The sequence below is a fragment of the Euprymna scolopes genome, chromosome 37 (genome assembly GCF_053919585.1).
Source record: "Euprymna scolopes isolate OS-2025 chromosome 37, ASM5391958v1, whole genome shotgun sequence".
Taxonomy (NCBI): domain Eukaryota; kingdom Metazoa; phylum Mollusca; class Cephalopoda; order Sepiida; family Sepiolidae; genus Euprymna; species Euprymna scolopes.
Genome location: NC_136518.1, coordinates 10,033,628 through 10,058,811, shown reverse-complemented (window position 1 = coordinate 10,058,811; position 25,184 = coordinate 10,033,628). Strand labels below are relative to the sequence as shown.

Below are 25,184 nucleotides of genomic sequence, written 5' to 3'. Positions count from 1 at the left end.
CAATTTTAATAACTTTATGTAATAGTTTACGTAGTTTAATTTTTAAATTATTAATAGCAAAATATTGCATTTTTAATAGCCAAATATGAACATTATAAATAGATTAATGTTAAAATTATTAACAGAGTAATATTACAATATATAATACATGTAATAGTTTGAAATGCACATTATTAATAATTAAACGTTAATAATTATAATAACAACTTATTACAATGTTAATATGTGTTGCATTTTAGCTAATTATTAAAATTATTCATAGTAAATATTTTAATTATTAATAACTTAATAGAAATATTATTCATAGTTTTATGTTAAAATTATTAACAGCGAAATATTACAATTTATGATAGCAAAATATGAACATTATTAAACGTTAATGTCTAAATTGTTAGCAGCGTAAGATTGCAATTTAAATAGTTTAATATGAACATTTTTTAATTAAATGTTAAAATTATTAACAGCAAGATATTGTTAGATATTGGCGGGCAACTCCGAGAAGAAGAATATTCGATGGATTGCACATAGGCAAATGGATTTCATGCGAAGAATGCGAGGCTTTCCACTATATCTAATAGAATGTATAGTTTGACCCAGAAATATATGAGCGGATATCGGTCAAAAGATTGAAACAATAGACAAAAGCAATATTAACCATTCCAATAGGAAGAGAATGTCTATATAAATAAATCGTCACAAAGAGAAAGCCAGTCAGTCGGTCAGAGAGAGCGAGGCTGTCAAATTTCTTCGTCGCTCGACATCCGACACAACCATGCACCCCACCTCATGCGCCTTTTAGAAACACCAAAAACACCAATAATAATTTATAATTAAAAGTTAATTTGTTGGTGTGAAACAAAAGCAATATATTTTTTATAGATCAACTGTGCTGTGGTTTTACTTCGCTGTCAATGTGTATATATCTTATACCAGCAACAAAAGTAGATATTAACGATTATATAGACTGGACAAACGCAGTTTGAACAACCGGTCGCATCGAATACGTAACAATACTATAACTGAGGGTGAACATTTATATAGTTTTATTTTAAAATTATCACCAGTGAAATGTCACAATTTTTGTTAACTTAATATGAACATTAATTAGAGTTTAATGGTAAAATTATTAACTAAGAAATATTATTTTTTAATAGATTTATAAAGTTTTTTTTTTAATTAGAAAAGAGTAAGAAAGAGAGAAAGAGAAAGAAATAGAGAAAGAGCGAGAAAGAAAGAGGGGAAGAGTAAGAGATAAGGAGAGTTAGAGAAAGAGGGAGAAAGAGAAAAAGGAAAAGTACAAGAGAGCAAGGATGAAGGATGAAGAGAGAGAGAGAGAGAGAGAGAAAAGGAGAGAGAAGGAGAGAGAGAGAGAGAGGGGGAGAGGGGGAGGGGGGAGTGAGATTAAATCATAGTCTCCTAAAGTTGAATGCTTCCGACTTAAATAATGACGCATGCGTGCAAAAGACGGAAGTGGATAGGGGGATAGTGGATAGAGTTTTGTTAGCGTCGATGGCGGATAAGATCTCTGTACCATTATCAAACATGCAGAAAATATAGTAATGGATTGTCGACGATTTCGACCGTCGGTCAGCGCCGTCGCTAAGGACGACAATGGAAGGTTTCCGATCTTTGGTAAAACGGTGGACCGGCTTATTCCGGAATTGTGTATAGGCAGTCAGTTGCACAGGCGTCCCTAGCACATCAACAGATATTGCACACACGAACATTTTTTACAAGGGAGCCACCACTTTTTTTTTTTTTTTTTTTTACATGGGCGTCACCACTTATCAAGGCCCAGAGGCCACTCGAGGATAAGGGTTAATAGGTATACATTAGTCATTGTGATTTTAGCATAGTAAACAGTGGGAATTTTGTAACTTGGATTACTTAGGGGGACGATTCAATTAGAACTTGTTCACATTGGACTTTTTCTTTCTTTTTTTTTTCATAGGTATCGACACATTATCAAGGTTAAGAGGCCACTCAAGGATAAGGGTTAAAGAGTGTACAGTAGAAATTGGACAATATAATAATCATTAGTAATGAAAATTTGTTAAATTTGATAACTTATATGGAACGGCTCATCAAGAACTTATTTACGTTATACAGGATTGGAGGCCACTGAGGATAAGGTTTAAGGAGCTTAAAGTAGCCAGTGAGACAATAACATAATGATCGGTAGTGGTAGAAATGAAGTTAAATTTGATTATTTAAGTAAACAACATGTTTACATTGGGACTTGAAGATGACCCGGTTGTAGTCAGCTCTAAAGCAGATGCGCAGTATAGCGTTCTACAAGCAGGTATATTTTAGGAAAGAAGAATTGTTAATAGAATTTGCGTTTAGATTTAGATAAAGAGTAATGGAAATTGTTGGCAGTAGTTCTAGCTAGATGAGTGATTTTTGTGAACGTCTTGCAGGGGGCTATAGATTGAAGCTCAGTCGAGAACTAGCCATGAAAATAGCGATAGAGTAGATATAAACTCACGACGTCTCTTCTGTAGAAAAGAGGTTGCAGGAAGGAGAAAAGATTATCGCTTTTTTTAGGCTTCAAATCAGGTTTTCAACTCTGCCAAGGCAAAAAAAAAAAAAAAAAAACTTGTCCGAGCAGTCCCTCCTCGGATGTGGCAACAATACTCCATTTTAGGACGTGTTAAGCTTTAGGAGAGGACTGCACCAGAAGTGAGTTATCTTCTGGAGCGATAGAATGATACAACCATGCAACCATTTTTACAGCGATCGTAGCAACATACAAGGTGACTTCAATAAGTTTCAAGACTTTTTATGCAGGCATGTGTACAGGAAAGTACAATTGTCGAAGACTCTAGAAAATTCAGGATGTTATTACTATGCATCTTATGAGACGACTGACCAATTTTCATGATTTCGGGTTCAAACTATTAGCTACAGCAGGAATTGGAATGAATCCTACTAAAGCCTGATTGTCACAGCTGATGAATTTAAAAGATCTAGACTTTAGTAAAAACGATATGCAATAAATTTATGTTTTCAACATACGGATTGCTTCAAACTGCTTTTGGACCATCTTGCATGAATAGAGCCTCAGTTTCGAGCAGCATAAGAGATTCAAGAAAGGCAGAGAGTCTGTGAGGGATGATGAGAGGTGTGAGAGGATTAAGAAAGTTAGAACACCAGAGATGATTGGCCAAATAAAGAATTTCATGGATAAGGACCATCTTGTGTCTATAGAGACAATAAGTACACAGATTGATGTCAGTGTGGGAACTGTACACACAATTGTGAGGAACTGAAGATGTGGAAGATTTATACAACATTTGTCCCTAGGGTGTTCAGAGAAAATCACAGATTATTTGACCAAGACGGGCATCAAGACAGTGCCTCACTCTCCCTATCATCCAGGCCTTGCTCTCTGTGACTTTTGGTTATTCCCTAAGCTCAAGGAAAACCTTAGAGGCTGTCGTTATGAGACAATTGAGGAGATGAAAGCGGCTGCGACGAGGGCCATTCCCATTTCATTTCCTGGAACGGTACAACAAATGCATTGCAGTTTGAGGAGATTACTTTGAAGGGGACTAGGGTTTCGATATCTCAGTTCAGTCTCGAAAGACAAAGGATACTCCCTGTAGGGGCAGCTGCACATGTAACTGTGAGACAAGGGTTACACGATACCTAACCACACCTCTCCCGAATCGGAATTGCTTGAGTCCAGCGGCAAGAAGAAGTCCAGGACGACTGGAAACAATGCAGAGATAAGCGGAGAGCACATACAGCACCTGGAAGTCCCAAATGGTCACCCATTTAGCATTGACCAGGTTCAACATTGCTTAACTTTTGTGATCCAGTGGGAACTGATGTGTCAAGGATAGAAAAATACTCCACACGGTGGGAAGAGAAGCAAAGTGCGCGCCAAGCAAAACGGACGTGTGAAAATCAAGGGCGAGAAGGCGTGGAGTGGCGGCGACAGAGACTTTTAAAAAGCACATGTGTGTGCGAAAAGACGTTGGAAATATAATGAAATGCGTTGTTTTTGAAGAACCAAGAAGAAATGCGTTTCATTTGCATTTCAAAAAAATGCCGAGTTACATTTTTGTTTCTTTCCTATTTATGTTTTATTTGTATGTTCCTTTGCGGCGGTACCAGACGGCGTGTGGGTCCGAAAGGTTTGAAGTGTAACGTCATAGATAAAAAGTAACAGTCACATCACGTTACAGAACGAGCAAGAAAGAGAAATGATATAGCTATCTATATCATTTCTCTAAAATACATACATGCATACGTATTAAAATGTACATACATACACACAACATACATGCATACGTATTAAAAACATACATACAACATACATATATATAACATACATGCATACATATATACAACATACATACATACAACATACATGCATACAACACACATGGCATACGTATTAAAAACATACAACATACACTCATACACCCATACATACAACATACATACATATATACATATACATATATATATATATATATATATATATATATATATATATATATATATATATATATGAATACGTATTAAAAATGAAGAGATTGAAATGTTATTTTGTTTTTAAGATCCTGGTGTCGGCCGAGTAGATTTGACCGTTACACGTGTGCATCCCGATTGTTTTAACACCGCTGGGGTTCGATAAACATCTGTCAATCAAAACCGAAGTAGATATTGCTGTCGCTGCCATGGTTTTGATAGCACAAGTTAGAATATACTTGTTTCCATTCGAGTACAAGGGAAGTATAAGGCCTCCAAATGAGGGAAGTTTTCATTGTCACATATATAGCTCACTATGTCCAACTCTACCCTTTTGGGGTTAAAGTAAACAAGGACTGGTTTAGCTGAAGAATAGATCAACACATTGCGAGAACAACAACCCAGGTAAGGATAGTTGTCCAAAAATGCAAATGATATCTATAATATAAATCTTACCTGCCTGTTAAAATATATGTATGTATGTATGTATATTTTTTTTCGTGATAGCATCAAGGAGAGTCTGGTGAGCTTTCATATTCCTGTTGACAGTTGGGAGTCCCTAGCGTATGATCGCAAGCAGTGGAGGACACTGATATACAGGAGTGCAGAACACTATGAAGCAGCCAAAATAGACCGAGCGAAGCTTAAGAGAACATGTAGGAAATGCCAAACCTTGCCGCCCAACCATGGAGATCTCTGGATCTGTAAGGTGTGTGATCGGGCTCTATTGTCTAAGGCAGGTTTCGTTAATCACATGAAAGCCCACGATAATACAGGTTCCGCTGCTGTTAGTTTCATACAAATCAGTGAGCGTTTTCAGTGTCATGTCTGCTTGAGGGTGTGCAAGTCGCTGGCAGGGCTTATAAGTCATATTCGGGCACATGGACTTTTAGTGACTGAGGGAGTGGCTCTCGTCTGACAAGACGTTGCAATCATCATGTATGTATATATGTATGTATGTATGTATATATGTATGTATGTATATATGTATGTATGGCGAATGAACTCTTTTTATGGGTCAACGGCCAACTAGCACCGTGTATATTTGTGTGTGTGTATATGTGTATTGGGGTAGAGAGGGCTCCCGTAAGCAGTGGCGAAGGCAACCTTTCTAGGAGAAGCAAATCTCTGATTTAAAAAACCATAAAGCGGAAGACCAGTACCCGCATTAAGCTGGTCTGCAGTTTAATTTGTTGCTGGCTATCTTGCTCTTGCTTGTTGCTGGATCTCAGCATTTTGAACCGAGAGAGAGACTTAGCTGCCGTACAAAGCTAAGACTCTGTAACATCATATTTGTATAGATACTCCCTCAGACATTTGGGCTCATGGATTTTAAATGTCTGAGGGAGTGGCACTCGTCTGACAAGACGTTGCAATCATCATCATCATCATGTCGTATGTATGTATGTATGTATGTATGTCGTATGTATGTATGTATGTATGTATGTCTGCCTATAACTTTCGACAGAGGCGACGGATTTTCACGAGATCCATATTGTTTTGTAGCGTGACCCTTCGGACGACAAATATAAAACAATTGGCTAAAAACATTAATTCCTTCACCCGTAACGGGGCACTTTTCTACAAGGAGGTTTTTTTTTTTGCATCGGTATTGTGGAAGTCATCGTATCGGTTGGAATGACTTTACTAATTCCAACGTTCCGAACTTCCGGTCGCGTCATGGAGTAGAGGTAAGACAGCAGGTTTTCTTCCACTTTCTTTTCCGCCTCCGCGTCACGGTTTCGAGCCTACCTGCCTATTTCGAGCCTACCTTCACTATTTTTTTTTTGCTCAACACACACTTCCAAACATCCGGGTAACGCCGAGCACCCATACTAGTATATTATAAGTTACTTGAACCATATTTAAAAAAAAAAAACAATCTCATTTTTTGAAACGAATGTTCGGTGGATATTATTTTGTTTTTATTTTTTCTATATCTGTTTTTTATTTTACTGATTTTATTATTTATTTATTTTTGATATTGTTTCATTATGAATGTTTAATGACACGCGTTGCGATAAATTTTAGTCCAAATTGAGGAATTTGATACGAAAGGAGCGGAGAAGCCGTTGACATACTCATAAAGCCTGCATCTATTTTCTCTTTTCCTGCGCGAGAATGGATCTTCGGAGGAGCGGATGAGCGGATGAGCGAGCGGTTCGTCTTGTCACACCACAAGATGGACGATGATTGTACGGGTGTTCGATTTCACAAGATGGGCGTGGCTCACCTGACGGGACGTGATTCATTTCAAAACGTGGACGGACGCCATACGTTGGCGATGGGGCGCACTCTTGTTGTTTTCTTTTTGCTCTATACATACTAGTTAAATACCACCTACGCACCGAATTAGGGAACAACAACAACAACAACAACAACAACAACAACAACAACAACCATAATAAAAAAGGGCTCCTTAAGTCTTTGAGAGACTATGGATACCCACGAGGGGTGTCTGCACGTGAAATTTTAATAGCAGGAGGTGCGCAATCTCCAACCACACATCTCCTGAGTCGACATTGTTAAATACCAGTGACAAGTGAAGTGTATCTACAAGACGACTGGAAACAAATGCCGAGATACAGCGCCTAGAATTCCCGAATGGTCACCCGTCTCGTACTAACCAGGCTCAAAGTTGCTTAACTTCGGTGATCTGACGAGAACCAGTGTGTCAACGCGATTATGCCATATATTATAATAATAATAATAATAATAATAATAATAATAATAATAATAATAATAATAATAATAATACGTTAAACAACAACAACATAATAATAATAATAATAATAATAATAATAATTGATATTATTATTATTAATAATAATAATAATAATAATAATTGATATTATTATTAATAATAATAATAATAATAATAATAATAATAATAATAATAATGATAATAATAGACCAGTTTTCTTACTAAGCAGAAATGAACGAGTTTTCCGGGTACGAATTTTCCGGGCACCATATATATATATATATATATATATATATATATATATATATATATATATATATATATATATATACTTAATTGTTTAAATTAAATTCATTCTTCTGAATAAAATATTTGTTTTCTTTCTTTTTGTTGTTTCGTAATAACACACAAAAAAATGTTAAAACTAAAGTATTTTTTCAATAAATATATGGTTTCGTTTTTCGTGTCTTGATTTCGTGGCTCCGTGATCAATTTATTATTTTTTTAAATAAGAGTAAACAAGTAAAAATAATTAAAAAAAAATATTATGGGGGTGCTAGTCGCTTTTAAAAACAATATCTCCTTCAATAACGGCCATAAAATGTGTTTTAAATCGTTATTTATTCAATAAATCATTTCTTCGTCTACGCTAAACTAACCATTAATCAGAAGTGATTTTTCCAGAGCATCCATCATCAAACCCAAATATTAGCTGTCGTGATATTGTAAACAAACACAGACTAAAAGAACTGGAGGATGTTTTAGCTGAAGAATGGGATAAAATTCCTTTGGAAACAATTCATAATTTGTATGAACCAATACATCGGAGAATTGAGGCTGTAATTGCTGCAAAAGATGGACCTACACCATACCAAAATAAATGTTGTTTATTTTTAAGGTGTTTCTTGTATTTTGTCCAACCTATATATATATATATATATATATATATATATATATATATATATATATATATATGTATATAAATTATCATTCACATTACTAAATATTAAATTAGCTCTAGGACCTACCTATCGAGCTTATTATATATCTAAATTACAACGAGCACTTTTTCTTTCCCTGTATTTTAATTAAACTAGTAATTTTACTATTACATTAAAATACACTCTGCTCTTTAGACTATTGTTCTAATCTCCTTTAAATTATATATATATATATATATATATATATATATATATATATAGGTTGGACAAAATAAAAGAAATATATATATATATATATATATATATATATATATATATATATATATATATATATCAGTGGCGACTCTAGCCTATTATTGCTTGTCGTGCCGCCCCCCCCCTGCCCTTTGTCAACTTTAGTTCCCAATCCGTGGTCCGTGGACCCAAATAAGTAATCATAGTTGCTATTGCGTGATTATCCATTGCATAGCACAGATTTACTTACGTACCTTGCATGGTGTTTGGTTTTGTTTTTTTGTGAACAATCAAGATACTATATAATTTGTGGTCTTGTTGATACAGTAGATAAGATATTTTTTTCCTTTCAAAAGTATAGAAGAAAAGAGATATTCATTACTATGAGTAGAAAAATATGTTTATTAGAATAAAGAAATTGATGACAATGACAACTAACCAGGTTAGCAATTAAGTCCACAAATCGCCAGGTCATTTGTCTCATGGAATTATAAAATAATTAAATGATTGATTTTTTATTAGCACTTCACAATCCCTTTTTTTTTCATTAAGGAATGGTTTATTCGTGAATTTTGCATCATAGAAATCTACAAAAAATACGGGTTCTATGTCATTTTATATTAATAGTAAGAAAAACCCTCAAACCTCGGAACCTTCGTAAATAATTTTTTCATAAAGATTCTGTATGTAACTTTTTTTTTTTTTGCTGCATCATTTTACAGCTAGTGTTCGTCTATAAATGCCTTTGAATAGGAGTGTCTGCAGGTCAAGCGCGTTTTTGGGAAGGTCATCTCATTTGAGCATAAACTCCAGGCGTCTTGGTTTGGCCGCAAATTTTTCTATTACCTTATTCTGCAATTCATTTCTTTGCTCTAAGTCTTTAAGCATTTCCTTCTCAATTGAAATTCGGGCTAAAGACGAAAGTCGATCCTCAGCCATAGTGCATCTCAAAAATGATCGTATTCTGTCCAAGGTTGAGAAACTTCTTTCATTGGAAACTGAAGTAGCGGGAATGGTAAGGAAAAGTTGTATCAGTCTCACAGTTTCAGACATTGCAGACAAAAAACCGAGTTCATGAAGCATCTCCAAAATAGTTTTACTTGAGGTACATTTTTTGAAATCATTGTCAGAATACAAATACCTGAGCTCACTTGTCAAGGATTTTAGGTCAAAAATACCAGGGTATTTTTTCTGCAATGTATCTATATGTTGCTTAGGGAATGTACAGGAAAAAACTTCAAACTTCTTCACATCGAGCAATTCAAAATATGAAAAGTCTCCTATGTTGGCGAATCGATCCTTTAGTGACGAAATGATGTTTTGAATTATTTCAAAATATACACTTTTGTAGTTGATTCGATTTCCCCTCGTTCTTTTTGTTGGTGGAGCGTGTGATTCGTCAGATATCTCCATGTCTGTCATCGTTTGTTGCATCATATTTTCATAATGTTCATTGTCACAATTGTTTGATATTGATTGAATGAAATCATGTATTTTATCTTGAGCATATTTCACGTCGAGTTTTCTGCACTGTAAAATGTTAAATAGTTTCTCTGCTTGAGAAAGAATGACATAAAAACAGTTAATAAAAACATGAAAGTGAAATCATTCAATTTTGACAATAAATTGTCGGTTTCACTTAGTGTTGCTTCATCCCATATTTCGCCATGATCAAGAATATCTTCGAGTGCGTTCATTATTTTTTGACGATCGTCTTTTATAGCGGATACAGTTCTTGATTTATAAAACCATCTGGTAGCACACAAAGATGGGATGCTGATTTCAAATTTTCGGAACACACTCTTCCGTTTCGTACTAGATGATGTGAATTTACTGAAGCTGTAAACGTGAAAAAAATATTTTAACGCCATCAACATTTTCCGTACTTTTACTCAAAACTAAATTAAGTTTATGGGCATAACAATGGATGAAATCGGCGTATTTAAATCCCCTCTCTCTCAATTTAATTGCACTCCGTTCCGTTCACCTGCCATCACGGCTGCTCCATCATAAGTTTGGCAAACCAATTTTGATTTTGCATCATCGAAGGAATTTAAAGACTTCTCGATTACATCAGCTAATCTTGTGGCACTTTTGTCATCGCTCACGTCATGAAATCCAAGGAATCGTTCAATAATTTTGCATCCATTCACATACCTAACAATGATCGAAAGCTGTGCATGCATTGCACAGTCAGTTGTTTCATCAGCCTGCACTGAAATAAATGGGACACTTTGAATTTCAGCGTAAATAACATCAGCAATCACGTTATCAATTGCAGATATAATTTCATTCTGTATTGTTCTGGAAACACCTGAAAATGTCCTAGAGCCTTCTTTTGCGGAAAGTTTTGATGCAAACACACTGTCAATTTTAGAGAAACACTGCAATAATTCTCGATAATTACCTTTGTTAAGACTATCTTCCCCTTCATCGTGTCCACGCAATGGTAGTTCTTGTTTGCAAAGATATAATATTGCGTTTATCAGGTGTTTCAGATAGTGTCTATTTTCTTCGACCAATTTATTGTGCCTTTCTCTTTCAAGTTTGGCCGATTCACTAATAGCAGTAACTATGTCATACATGCCAAATGTTTTTAAACGCTTATAATTGTTCAAATGAGTCATTGATTTCGAATGAATTTTGCAGTCAGCCAAAATATGCCTATAATCAGTATAGCCAAGGCCAACAATAGAGTTTTTCCTCAGATTTACTCACACATAACATCAGTCAATGTCATTAAACCATTTGGATTGGAAGGAACGAGTTCTAACCTTATTCACTAATAAAGGAGTTGGGCGCCCAACTTTGATAATTTCTCGCTTCTCGGCTACATTTCTCTGGCCAAACGATCTATTTTTCAGGTCTAACACAATATCCATTTCCATTATATCTAATTTTAAATTCAGATCATTAACAGTAAATGCAGTAAAACTTTTTTTTTTTAATGTTTTAGAGAATAATCTGCTTACCCGTGAAACACAGGAAAATTAGCCCAAGTGACATTATACGCAAAATACAGGGAACTTCCAAAAAGTAAATTCCATCTGATGAATCTTGAAACATATGATATCTTGATCAGTTGAAGTTATCCGATTAAATTTTCCCATAGAATAAAAGGTAATATTGATGAATAAAGTTCGGTTTAAATAGCTGTGAAATGATGTATGCAGCAAGAAAAGTTACATACAGGGTTTTTATGAAAAAAAAATTACAAAGTATTTACGTATCACCACGGAATTCTACGAAGGTTTATTGGATTGACGGGTTTCTTAGTATTAAAATAAAATGACTTAAAACCCGTATTTTTCGTAGATTTCTATGATTCAAAATTCATGAAAAAAAAATTCCTCAAAAAAACAAATTCACTCTTATTCAAAACCTGTTCTTTAGTAATCACTGATATTTATTTACAATCTGATATACACGCGTGGTTATGTTTACACAGAACTATTCGTGCTACTTCATATTGCAACAGTAGTAGTAATCGTATGTATGTGTCTATAGATCTCTCTCCCCCCCTCTCTCTCTCTCTCGGTCCCTCATCCTCTTCCTAAAACAGACATCAGCAGGCTCGATCGTGCTAAATATTTTAGGCACTAGAAGTGGGCTTCACTTTGCGGGTGATTACAGAAAAATCTGGATTTCTCTAACATTATGATTATTACGAGTAAAGGTTTGGCTTAGCACGAATTACGGACGTTCAACGTCATAGCCGCTGTTATGGAGTTTTCAATGAATCTGGCGGTGGCCGGACAAAGACAACCCGTTCAAAACAGCATCCTTGTATTATTCCCAGATATATTTATGAATTTTTTGCTACTTAGTTATCGAAACTTGAATAGATATGTAATTTAATTGAGATCAGACTAAGTATGTTTGCTTGAAATTAATGGATGATTTTTTAATCCATTTTGAATAACATTAACCGAATTATTGGTCGTGCCGGGCACGAGTGGCACTAGTCCCATCTCCGCCCCTGATATATATATTTCTTTTATTTTGTCCAACCAAAAGAAAATATATATAAATAGAAAAGATATATATATATATATATATATATATATATATTTCTTTTATCTTGTCCAACCCATATATATATATATATATATATATATATATATATATTCTTTTGTTTTTTCAGATCATCTAGAGTAACCCTTACAAAGTCATCATGAGCCGTTACACCACCGGGGAGTGGATATTTATTTAAAAATGAAGGTGAAACTAATCGATGAATGAAAAACTAATCGATAAGTAAAAGGTGAATTACTAATCGATAATTAAAAATGAAACCTAATCGCTATGTTAAAGAAGAAATATCTAATCGAACAGAAAAAAAGACGAAACGAATTGATAAAAAAGGACAAACTAATCTAAATATTAATACGATAGCGCGTTATTCTCTGTGTCACGCTTATATCCGGGTTGTTTAATTGTTATGGATTTCTATTTCTTGTAATAAATAATTTTACCAAGAATTCTTCATAGGTTTTGGTTTTGGTTTCAATTATAACTGATGTGCCATCAAGTAATCTATTTTTTTAAATAAATAATCTTATCAAGAATTCTTCATAAGTTTTGGTTTCAGTTTCAGTTTCGATTATGGCTGAAGGAACCCAAATTATATATATATATATATATATATATATATATATATATATATATATATATATTCATTAGTTTTTATTTTGGTTTTGATTAAAGTTGATGAACCAAAGTCATATGGATATTTTTTAATTTTGTAAATCGCAACTTTACAGTATGTAAAAATCGATAGAACATTATAAAAATATATACGAAATCTGCAAGAATTAAAATATCATATTTAAGCGTACTTTACGACCGGGTTTTGCCAGGCGTTCGTACTAGCTTAGATAAATACTTTTACAGTTTTAACAAAAAAGCTACAATAATATCCAAGCGTCTCCACTTACACTGAACATCTACAGAATGCCAACATCAATATATATATTTTAATGAGTCCCCTGTGGAATTTTCACAGGTCCCGTTAGTTAACAAGAAAACGAATAAAAAAAACTAATCGATATGTAAAAAAAAGTAATTCGGCTGCAGACCGAACTTCAAGAATACCAAGCTATGATTCTTACCATATTCATGTATGCTTGTAAAACTTGGATTGTATATGCCAGATATGCCAAGAAACTGATCAGTATGACCTGCCTCTGTAGATTGTTGAAAAAACAAGTGGCAGGACAAGACAACAGACACAAAGGTTTTATACCGGTCCAACCTTCCATTTGTACACACCATGTTACAGCAGTGTCAGGTTCGTCGGGCAGGTCATATATGCCGCATGCCTGATTCAAGACTCTTAAAACAGCTCCTTTACGGTGAACTGTCCAAAGGAAAAAGACCCGCAGGAGGACAGCGGAAACGGTTTAGAGACAATGTGAAGGTCTTCCTCAAACAGCTCTGTTTGTGTTCTAATACAAGGAAAAATTAACCGAATACAGATGTTCCTAGCGTACCGCAACGCACAAAAGGACTACAATTGCTGAATCCGCACGGAATGAAGAACGCAAGAGAAAACGTGACATTAGAAAAGACAGAGCAATCAACATTTCTGATACAGAATTATCCCACAGGTATCTAACATGCAGGAAATACTTCAGACCTCGAACCGTTCTAACAAGCCATCTTCGAACCCACAGAATAATTTTTTTTATTTTTTATTCAATTTTCACCCCAAACAAGGCACAGTGCCACTTTGAAGCAGGGGGACTACTATTAGGGACTTAATTAGCGGGATCATTATGAAGGGAGATGAGTAGAAAGATGTTTGTTAACATTACACTTGAACTTCTGCATATCAGTGCAGTTGGGAAAGCAGAATCCCGGAAGGGAGTTCCAAAGACCCGCAGTTCTGGGGAAGAAACTATTGGAGTAAAAGGCTTTCTTGCACCTAGGGATCTCTACTGTAAAGCGATGAGACTTAGTAGCTTGTCGGGTTTGTCGGGGGTAGTTACGTCGGGGAGGTACAAGTGTTTGCAGTTCGTCAGAGCATTCATCATTAAAGTATTCGTAGAACATGCAGAGGGATGCAACATTTCGTCGATGGGACAGAGGCTGACGCCTAGATGACAGTTCAGGACCTATCAGGTTGGCGACTCTCTTTTGAACCCTGTCCAGGAGCGAGAGACAAGCAGCAGATGCACCAGCCCAGATGTGACAACAGTACTCCATACATGGGCGAATGGTGGCCTTATAGAGGTATAGGATACTGTCAGGCGTAAGTAGTTTTCTAGCACGGTAGAGGGAGCCAACCTTCCTTGCAGCAGCCTTGGCAATGCTCTCTCTCTTGCATGATCACGATCATCTTTGCAAGCGATGGACGACTATCATCATTAAAAAAAACAAACTGATAAGAAAACGGAGACAAAACTCATTGATAAGAAAAAGAATACAAAACTAATCGATAAGAAGAAAGGCAAAACTAATCGATAAGAAGAAAGGCAAAACTAATAGATAAGAAGAAAGGCAAAACTAATAGATAAGTAAAACAAGAAAAAAACAAACTAATCGATAAGAAAAAGCTGATTTAGAAAAGGTTGATATGCCACAAACCAGACAAGCTGACAAACTGACAAGTTGACATCTTCCTTGACTGCGACGTCATCTTGGATCAGTTATCGTCTGCTTTTTTTTTCTATCGAACACAAACATTAAATACAAAAACAAGCAATGTTTTATCGCTATATGTTGAATGCTATTAATTGAAATGTATAAAAAAAGGAAATTCAATACTTTTAAAATGCAAAAAGAATATAATATGATTACGTTTTCAAAATACCTTAATCATTGTTAACGCGTGTAATTAACAAATGGTTCAAATTTCTATTAATTCTGTCATTTTTACTATTTTTTTCTAATATTTCGCTGTAATTATTTTAATTTTATCCTTAAAAGATATTCATTTATTTCGATCGGTGACGTCACAACTTTTCGATGCCTTTAATAACTGTCCCGACCCAGCGTTTCCCGGGAGCATTTATATGTTTATTTTTGTTTTACGTTATATTATAAAACCAGACGTTATTCATCTATCATTATAAACTATTATTATTTTTTTTGAATTCTAATTTTCGCAAAATTACGTTGGGAACTTTCTATTTTAAAATCAAAAGTTTTGAATAATTAAAAAAATGACGAGTAAAATGAATCCTATGAACAGTTTCGCGCCAGTTTTGTATCCCATTGGTGGCCAGTTGTGTACAAATCCCCAAAACGATAGGAGTCGTCTATTAAGTTGTTCGTAAATTATGGCCGCCTAAAATGATGTGTTTTGAAAAGTCATTTTAACACAAAATTTGCAGTTCATTTTAAGGTTATATACTAATTAATATTTTTAAATTTATTTATTTTCATGCAAATTTTTTTGGGAAGCATACAGAGCTCTCAATGATGAATAATCCAAAGCGTGACCTTCGCCTCTTTATGTTTCATGAGTTCAAATATGGGCACAATGCCTCTGAAACCTTTGCTATTATCAACAGAGCATGGGAGAGAGGGGTCCACAAGTGATCGGACAGTACGAAGGTGGTTCCCAAAAATTCGTAATGGAGACGAGAGCCTTGAAGATGAAGAAGGTAGAGGGCAAACATGCGGTCTTGACAACGAACAATTGCAAGCAGTTGTTGAGCAAACTCCCCGTTAAAGTGTGAGAGGTATGTCTCAGACACTTGGCGTCAGTACTGCAACAGTTTCACGCCATTTACAGAGCATTAGGTATGAAAAAAAAAAAAACTCGGTAAATGGATCCCTCATGAGCTGAATGAGAATAAAAAATTTAGGAGATTTGAAGTCGGCTCAATGCTTCGTGTGCGTAACAGCAATGATCCCTTTCTTGACCAAATTGTCACTTGTGACGAAAAGTGGATCCTTTATGATAATCGTAAACGATCTGGTCAATGGCTTTATCGTGATGAGTCTCGCAAACACTTCCCAAAGCCAAAGTTTCATCAGCAAAAGATTATGGTGACAGTTTGGTGGTCTGCAATCGGCGTTGTCCACTACTGCTTTTTGGGAACTAATGAGAGTATTACAGCAGAGATCTACTGCAATCAACTTGCCGAAATGCATGCTTCCTTGAAAAAAAAAAAAAAAAAGAAAAAGAAAGAGGCCTGCCCTGGTGAATCGACGTGATCCAATTCTGTTCCACGATAACGCGCGGCCACACGTTGCAAGATTGACTCTGTAGAAACTCACAGACTTGAGATACGAGACTTTACCACATCCTCCATATTCTCCAGACCTTTTGCCTACTTACTATAATTTTTAAAAAGTATTTAAGCTCATTTTTAAATGGTAAAACGTTTCGGTCCAAAGAAGAGGTGGAAGCAGCGTTCAAAAATGTGGTTGCATCACAATCAATAACTTTTTATCAACGAGGAATAAATAATCTTGTAGATCGATGGCAGAGATGCATAGCTGTGCAAGGCTCGTGTTTTGATTAATTTTACCATTTCTAGTGTTTATTTTTCAAAAATAGATGTTTGTTTCTGAAATCGGCCATTATTTTTTTAACAACCTAATATCATGTCTGAAAGTTACACAATATTCAACGGCGAGATCAGAGATGCGTCGCTGTACAACTCATGCTCTCTAACGATCCAAGTTATGATAACAGGACCATTGCCAGCACCCTCAAATGCAAATCAGGGTGGTTCAATGCTTGAGCAGACAGCTCAACGAAGTTTCCGGTTATAGTTATGGTCTTTGGTGTGGTTTCAAATGAGGGCTACATCATGCCACCCCACATCTTCGAAGTCATCTAGAAAGTCAACAACAAAGTGTACGTGGATATGCTGAAGAGTGTTGTGAGCCACTGGTGCAATCAGGTGGCCGGTGGCAGACCCTGGGTGTACCAGCAGGACTCGGCACTGGCCCACAAGTCCAAAGAGACCCAGGCTGCATGTAGTGTCAGAATGTATCTGGCTATTACGTTTATCTATCATATCTTTATAGGAATCTGTCACATATTTCCATTGTATAGACATCCGGCGCGATCAGAAACCCCACGATATAATTGTATCATCTTTAGACAGAACAGATACTATCGTTGGATTCTAGGTAGAAGACTAAGCAGGTATATTTTAGTTTCACGTACGGCTTAAAAGCGACATCATTTTCTTTTGTACATCGCGTCTTCAGTGATCGGGAGATCCTATTTATTAAAAAGAGGGTAGAAAGTAATAACATACTGCGAACATTGAATTAGCATCTCTATATACTAATTTAATGTTCGTAGTATGTTATTTTATAAATCAGATCTCTTGAATAATTTATAATCTGGAAACTGTGACACACATACGTTTAAGGTACCTACAGTATTAATATATAGATTATTTCCGTTAATCTATAATATAAATCTCACCTGTCTGTTTAAATGTATGTATGTATGTATGTCTGCTAAAAAACTCCGACACAGGCGATGGATTTTCATGAGATAGATATCATTTTGAAGTTCGACCCTTCGGACAACAAATATTGACAAATTGGCCCAAAGCATGGGCACTTTTCTAAAAGGAGGGGTCGATTTTTTCGCCGTATTTTCGGAGGTAACCCGCTCTTTTCCATTGACGAGCCTTAATTTAAACCTTCGCCACTTCTGGCTTGGGGATGGAGGCAAAGGCAAAGACGTTACGTTTTTCTTCCACGTTCTTTTCCTCCTTCGTGGTACGGGTTCGTTCCTTATAGATTCCGAAACATATGAACATATTTTCTTTAAAATTTACAGAACTTTAGTGTATAAGTCTGGGAGTGATCTTAGTTAAGTTTTGTTTCAGGACATCCCCGATAATTACCGATAATCGATAATCGAAACCGTTATTTTATCTATCATCAGTAAAGCGATTTTTTCCATATCGTCACTTACCAGCAATGATCGAACAACGGGCTGCGAAAATTCTACTGTGGGTAAGCTAACAGCGTGTAATTTTCATTTTTTTTATTTTTGTTTGCATGACGTGGTCTGTAGGTTCAAACTCCGAACGTCAATTTCTGAAGTTTTTTTTAATTAACTACAAAGAATTTCATAAGGCTTGATTTTTTTTTTTTGCATGACGTGTTTTGTAGGTTCAAACTCCGCACATAAATTTCTTAATGTCTTTTTTCGTTACCTGGAAAGAATTTTATATAAAATAATTTTATAAAAGAAACAGTAGGTGTTCTAGAGTGCAATGTAGAATTACATATATTTTGGACTAAGTTACTGCATGGAGGCATGGGAAGCTTCCTCTCGGGAGATTTCACGGATTTCGATAGCAATAAAAATATGGAAGTATGAAATATTCGTTGATAATCATTCAATCCCGGGCAACGCCGAGTCTTCCTGCTAATATATATATATATATATATATATATATATATATATATATATATATATATATATATATATATATACAGTAGTAAGTTATAAAGATATATATGGCAATTAAGCTACACAGAATATTCCGCGTTTCGTTCTCATGAGAATTCGCCGGGCTTATGCAAAGAGTTTTGGTTACCGCATATTTTTCAGCTTCCTAGTTTCCACCGCGACCATCCTAATCAGCCAATGGGCGGGAACTTTCAAGACAGTTAACCTTAGGTTCTCCCCTTCCTCTGTGTGTGTTTCTCATGGGAAGAGTAGATATCTAAGTAAGCTGATCTATTTTCAACCTAATTAAGATATTAAAAAAAAAACGACGACGTAAGATATGTGATTTTTTTCTATAATTCGGCTATTATTTTAGTATATATATATATATATATATATATATATATATATATATATATATATATATATATATATATATATTTCTTTTCTAAAAGGTCGAATATTTCTAAACTTTTAGACTGCTACTGACAAGGTCGGTCAAAATATTTTTGCAAATTTTTCATCATTCTAGCTTACTCGGGAATGGTAATCACGTTGATCTTGGTATACATCACCCTAAACTCGGTTTCAAGTCGAAGGATCATTGCTGAAAACGACAACATACTTCAAGAAGGCTGACTGAAACTTCATTAGAGATCACATCATGGAGGAATATCTTTTCTCTACCTGTGTTAGAGTGTGCAAAAGTGGCAACTGAATGGTTCGAAGCAGCAATTTACATACATGTTGTCTAATATATGTTTTATAGCAAACATATATAATTACATAGAAAAATGCGAGCATGAAAAGTAATATGGCTCAGAAAAGTAAAAGGACTAGTTGTTAAAACGGGAAAAGAAAAAGACAATATATTCTAGTAAAAAATATACTAAACTGAAACGGTATAAGAGTAAGTTGCCCCAACCCATGCACTTCTGCTCTCCCCAAATAAAATAATGTCACCATAAACTGGCGCCACACCAGATCCCTACATGTACTTGCTTGTCTTACTTTATTCCATTCGACTATCGTCCGCTTTCTTTGTGTTTCCAGTATTGGTTTGTTAGTGCTGTTTTCATTCATTTTTTTTTGCTTATATATATATATATATATATATATATATATATATATATATATATATATATATATATATATATATATATAAAGAGAGAGAGAGAGAGAGAGAGAGGGAGAGAGAGAGAGAGAGAGCGAGATAGGTAATTTTTATTTATTTATTTTCCTTGTGTTGTTTTGTGGAGCAGAATGCGAGTTCTTTTTCCAGTAAGTATTTTTCATCTTTGGTGAGTGTATATTGAGCAAAGTGGTTTATAGTGTTGGTGTTAGATTTTTTTTGGGTGTGAATGGAGTGCATATGGTAGTTTTATGAGGTTTTGCCAGTTTTTTAGGATTGAGCCTTTACTTATGAGACATGTGACTATTTGTGACTTTATTATACAAAACGCAAATTTCTTTTGATTTATGCGGTTCATGGATCAAGAATATAGGTGTATAGTGTTACTGGGAATGGATCGGTGGAAAAAAATCATATATATATGTGTTTTTATCGAAAGAGTGGGTGCTGTCTTGTATAAACAAACACACACACACATATATATATATACAGAGAGAGAGAGAGAGAGAGAGAGAGAGAGAGAGATGATTTATTTATTTTCTTTGTGTTGTTTCCATTTTGATGGACGTTATTTCGAAGAGGATTTGCCAATTTCCTATGTTTCTCGAAATCTTTTTCCGTCAAAATTGACAGATTCTTCTGCTTAATATGGAAAGGAATTTGTTGTATATGCTATATTTATCTGACAAAAGAATATTGGTATAGGAATTTGTCTTAGCCGCCATGGCAGACAATCGATTTGCGATGACGGCGGAATTTTTTAAACTAGACTCCAAAAAACTTTCCATTTTAAAACTTTTAATTAAAACGCTAAAAAAAAAAAAGGTTTGCACTTAACTATTAATTATATTGATATTATTTGGATTATTCGGACTACTGTTCGCATCTTGGATATTGTTTTCACAAGGTCCCAGCCGATGTAACCTCCGTCCTTCTTTAGGTGCATCTTACTGAACCCGAGAATCTTTATGTCGAAATCGAAAAACTGTACAAAATTGCAAACTGAGCCCTTTACTTAATTCACGGCGGTAGATTGTTCTTGTTTCGTCAGCCATCACTGGGTCGAGATCTTAAATAATTTTCCCCTTATATTGTTAGTACCACTTGTCTCAAGGTTCGAACCTATAACTCCTGGATGACTTTATTGATAACAAATTAAACTTATCGCTTTTATCTGTTGCGCAATAAGTTTTTTTTTTTAATTAAGACTACCACAAGGTCAAGACGCACCCGGAGAAGGTCAGCAATTGAGAGACGAGCGAAGGAGTGCTCAAGCACCTGCCTCTTTTACTTCTGCCTGAAAAGTTTTTCTTAAAAGTTCCTTTTCAGAGGAATGTATTGTAGGTATGTGCGCCACTGAGACAGTGTTGATTATTATATTTTTGTGTTTTTTTTTTACTTGAGCACATGCCCTGAAAAATTTCTCTGCACGTCATTGCCGGGTGGTTACCTCGGCCGAAACGTTGTGAAAATACTATCCAAGATTCCAACAGTAATAGAATAATTCAAATAATAAAAACGTGATTAATTCCTAACCGCAAAAAAATTTTAAAGCTCGAGTGTAAATACACTCAAGTACAGAAATTTTTTAATTATATTTTCACCTAAAAAAAGGCACGTTGCCACTTTGATGTAGGGGGCTACTATCAGGGACATAAGCTACAGGGGTACTATGTAGGGAGTTGGGCAGCAAGATGTCTGTTCACGTTACACTTGAACTTCTGCATGTCAATACAGTCGGGGAAGCAGGGTCCCAGAAGGGAATTCCAAAGTCTAGCTGTTCCGGGGAAGAAACTACTGGAGTAGAAGGCTCTCTTACATCTAGGAATCTCTACTGTGAAGGGGTGGGATTTAGCTGCTTGTTGGGTTTGTCGGGGGTATTTACGTCGAAGGGGTACAAGTGCTTGCAGTTCGTCAGCGCATTCACCGTTAAAGTACTTGTAGAACAGGCATAGGGATGCAACATCTCGTCGATGGGACACAGGCTGAAGCTTAGATGACAGTTCAGGACCTATAAGGTTAGCGACTCTCTTTTGAACCTTGTCTAGGAGGGAGAAATTGAAATGAATAGAACGGAGGAATATGTGGGGTTCACTTAGTCAGTTTTGTCTTAGCAAATCTCACTTCAGCATAAAAAAGTGGTAGTAGGCAGACAGGCAGGCTTGAACCTGTACCGAGAAGGAGAAAAAGAACGTGATCCCCCCCCAAAAAAAACGTGATATCTTTGCTGTTGGCCCATCGCCAAACCGGAAGTGACGAATGTCTAAATTAAGGCTAGCCAATCGAAAAGAGGGAAAAGACTTTCGAAAATATCGGCGAAAAAAAGCGACTCCTTCCTGTAGAAAAGTACCCAGTTGAGGGTGAAGGAATTAATTTTTTTAGTAATTTTTTTATATTTGTCGTCCGAAGGCTCAAGCTTCACAACGATACCGATCTCGTGAGAATCCATCGCCTTTGTCGGAAGTTTTAGGCAGACATACAAACATACATTCATACAGACAGGTGACCTTTATATTATAGACTACTATCGGAGGGTGGTCCCGTTTAATCTGGGCGAAAAATACGCTTAAATATGATATTTTAATTTGTCTAGATTTCGTATGTATTATTATAGTCGTGATTTGAAAAGAAAAGAATAATTATTTTCATATCATCAGCTAAAACCAAAATCGAAACTATAGCATTCAAAGCTGGTGATATTACCATTGTACCAACGTGACACGCATATGAACTGATTAAAAGTTAAAAATAAGCTAAAATGAATGTACAAAACGTTTGACAATATTTTCAATTTTGACTCATTTTTGACCCTTAAAAACAATTTCTAAAGACCCATAAAAGAACCGCCCGTAAAAAATCCAATCATTTGAGGCCCCTAGCGCCGCTCTGCGATAAAACGGTAATAAAAAAATAAAACACATATTTGCTCTGCAATAGTATTGAGTACTCTCTTCAGGTTTTTACTAATTACCAGTTTTACCATATATATATATATATATATATATATATATATATATATATATATATATACAAGTGTGCGTCTACTAAAACTTTTCACCCCATGTGCTACGCAATTATGACCAATGTAAAATATGCATGAATAGAGTTGAACCTAATAATTAAACGAAGGCAATCATCCTATAAGAAACCATCAAAATTAATGATTAATTAAACTTCGTTTTTCAAAGGAATATGCAAATTAGCTTATCTTATGAAGTCGCTCGCATGCCCGTAACTGAGTATATTAAGAAATTTGTTTTAATTTTAAATAGAAAATGTAAGCTTTTAAAATCAATGATATACACATACGTAGGTTTATATAAATACATCTCAAAATACGAATAAAAAAATAAACAGGCGAGACTCTCAACCACTGTTTTTGACGGGTATTATGTTAGTCATAAGAACAGTAATAACATATTTTCCTTATTCTGGCGTTTCTACAAATTGCCGCCACGAGTTGTACCGTACATAAACTACAGTTCATTATTCCACTTCCGGTCACCTTGTCCGTCACGTGGTCTATAGTGATAATATCACCGCTCATAAAATAGACTGTTGCATCCGATGGCGAACATTGACACGTTCGCTTGCTACTACTACTAATACTACTACTGAAATTAATAATAATCAATGAACCCAGCATCAGTTGCCACCGCAGATAATAGCTCTGGAGAGACTGATGAGAAATGGCACCATCCGGAACTTATTATATATATATATATATATATATATATATATATATATATATGTATATATATATATATATATATATGTATGTATATATATATATGTATATATATGTATATATATATGTATATATATATATATGTATATATACATGTATATATATATATTTATATATATATATATATATATATATGAAAAATGCGGATATATATATATATATATATATATATATATATATATATATATATATACTAGCTGTACCTTGCCACGCGTTGCAGTGGCTCAATTTGGTGTAATGAAAAATTTAATAAAAAGAGAAAAATGCATGTTTTTTATATTTTTAGTACAGCAATCCACTCCAAAAAGTGAAAAAGAAGGCGAAAATGAAAAAAAAAATGGTACTCTCGCAAAATTTGATCTGGATCCTCGGGAGTTTCTGTCAATCATTCATGGTTTGGACTCGACCAACAATTAGTGGATGAAGCCGAACGTAGCAAAAATGTTGAAACGCTAAATGTTTTTTGTTGTTGTTGTTTTCTGTATACAAAAATGTGAGTTAGTAATTAATATTTGGTTGATGGGGAGGGGTTACTATACACAGATTCGAAAAAAGTTGTCCAAAAACAAATAAATGAAAGCAAAGGTAAGGTAAGTTACGTTTCTACCTAACTGGATAATTGTTTAGTGTTTTTATGTAATGTAAAATGTTTAATCGGCTCGAAAAACAGAAATGGTCGCAGACTCTGTTGAATACGTTAAGTTTGGGAAAGTAAGTTGAAAACTAAAAACTATACAAAACAGTGTCTGAAACCCCACAAATATATGTTACCATGACATAGGCTGGCATAATCGGTGGGTTGCTGACAGTATTTTGTATAGTTTTTTAGTTTTAACTCACTTTCTCTTACTTAAAGTAATCAACAGTGTCCGCCAACATTTGTAGCTTTCAAATACACCGATAAACACTGTTTTTCAAGCCGACTAAACGTTACATTAAATGAAAAGGGTTCATATTACTAAACACAGATAAAAAAATTGTCAAAAAATAAATATATAACAAATAAATGTTATCAAAGGCAAGAAAAGTAAATGTTTTACCTAACTGGATAAGATTTTAGTGTTTTTATGTAATGTATAATCGGTTCAAAAACATTCAATGTTTATCGGTATATCTGAAAAATACAAATGGCGGCAGACAGTATCGAACACGTTAAGTTTGGGGAAATTTTGGGAAAATGAGTTTAAACTAAAAAAACTATACAAAATACTGTTAGGAACTCACTCAATATATGTTATCATGATGTAGGCTGGCATATAATCGGTGGTTTTAAACTTTTGCTCGATACAGGTGACGACTTTTAAAAGTCCCTTTTAGTGATTACCTGGTTTGAGGATATTATACAACTAAACGGCAAATCTGCTCCCAAAAATCCGGTATTATTTTACTTTAAAGCCCGTTTCACGTTCGTATATAACGAAATATTTTATTGTAGATTTTGGTGTGCTAAAAACGAATCTGCAAACCGTTTCCGTAGCAAAAAGAAAGTTTTCATGATATTCATGAAATTACTTTTTCGAAAAGTGAGTGATCACTTTTAATGTAAATTTAATTTAGAATGA

At 34.9% G+C, this 25,184-nt stretch overlaps 1 protein-coding gene and 1 pseudogene across 5 annotated transcripts in view; one reads left to right on the top strand and one right to left on the bottom strand.

Annotated features, from left to right (window-relative positions):
• The window catches only part of LOC145261075 (uncharacterized), a 203,103-nt gene that overhangs the window by 151,906 nt on the left and 26,013 nt on the right, over positions 1 to 25,184 (top strand). The window lies entirely within an intron of this gene.
• On the bottom strand, positions 7,062 to 7,178 carry LOC145261325 (5S ribosomal RNA; annotated as a pseudogene).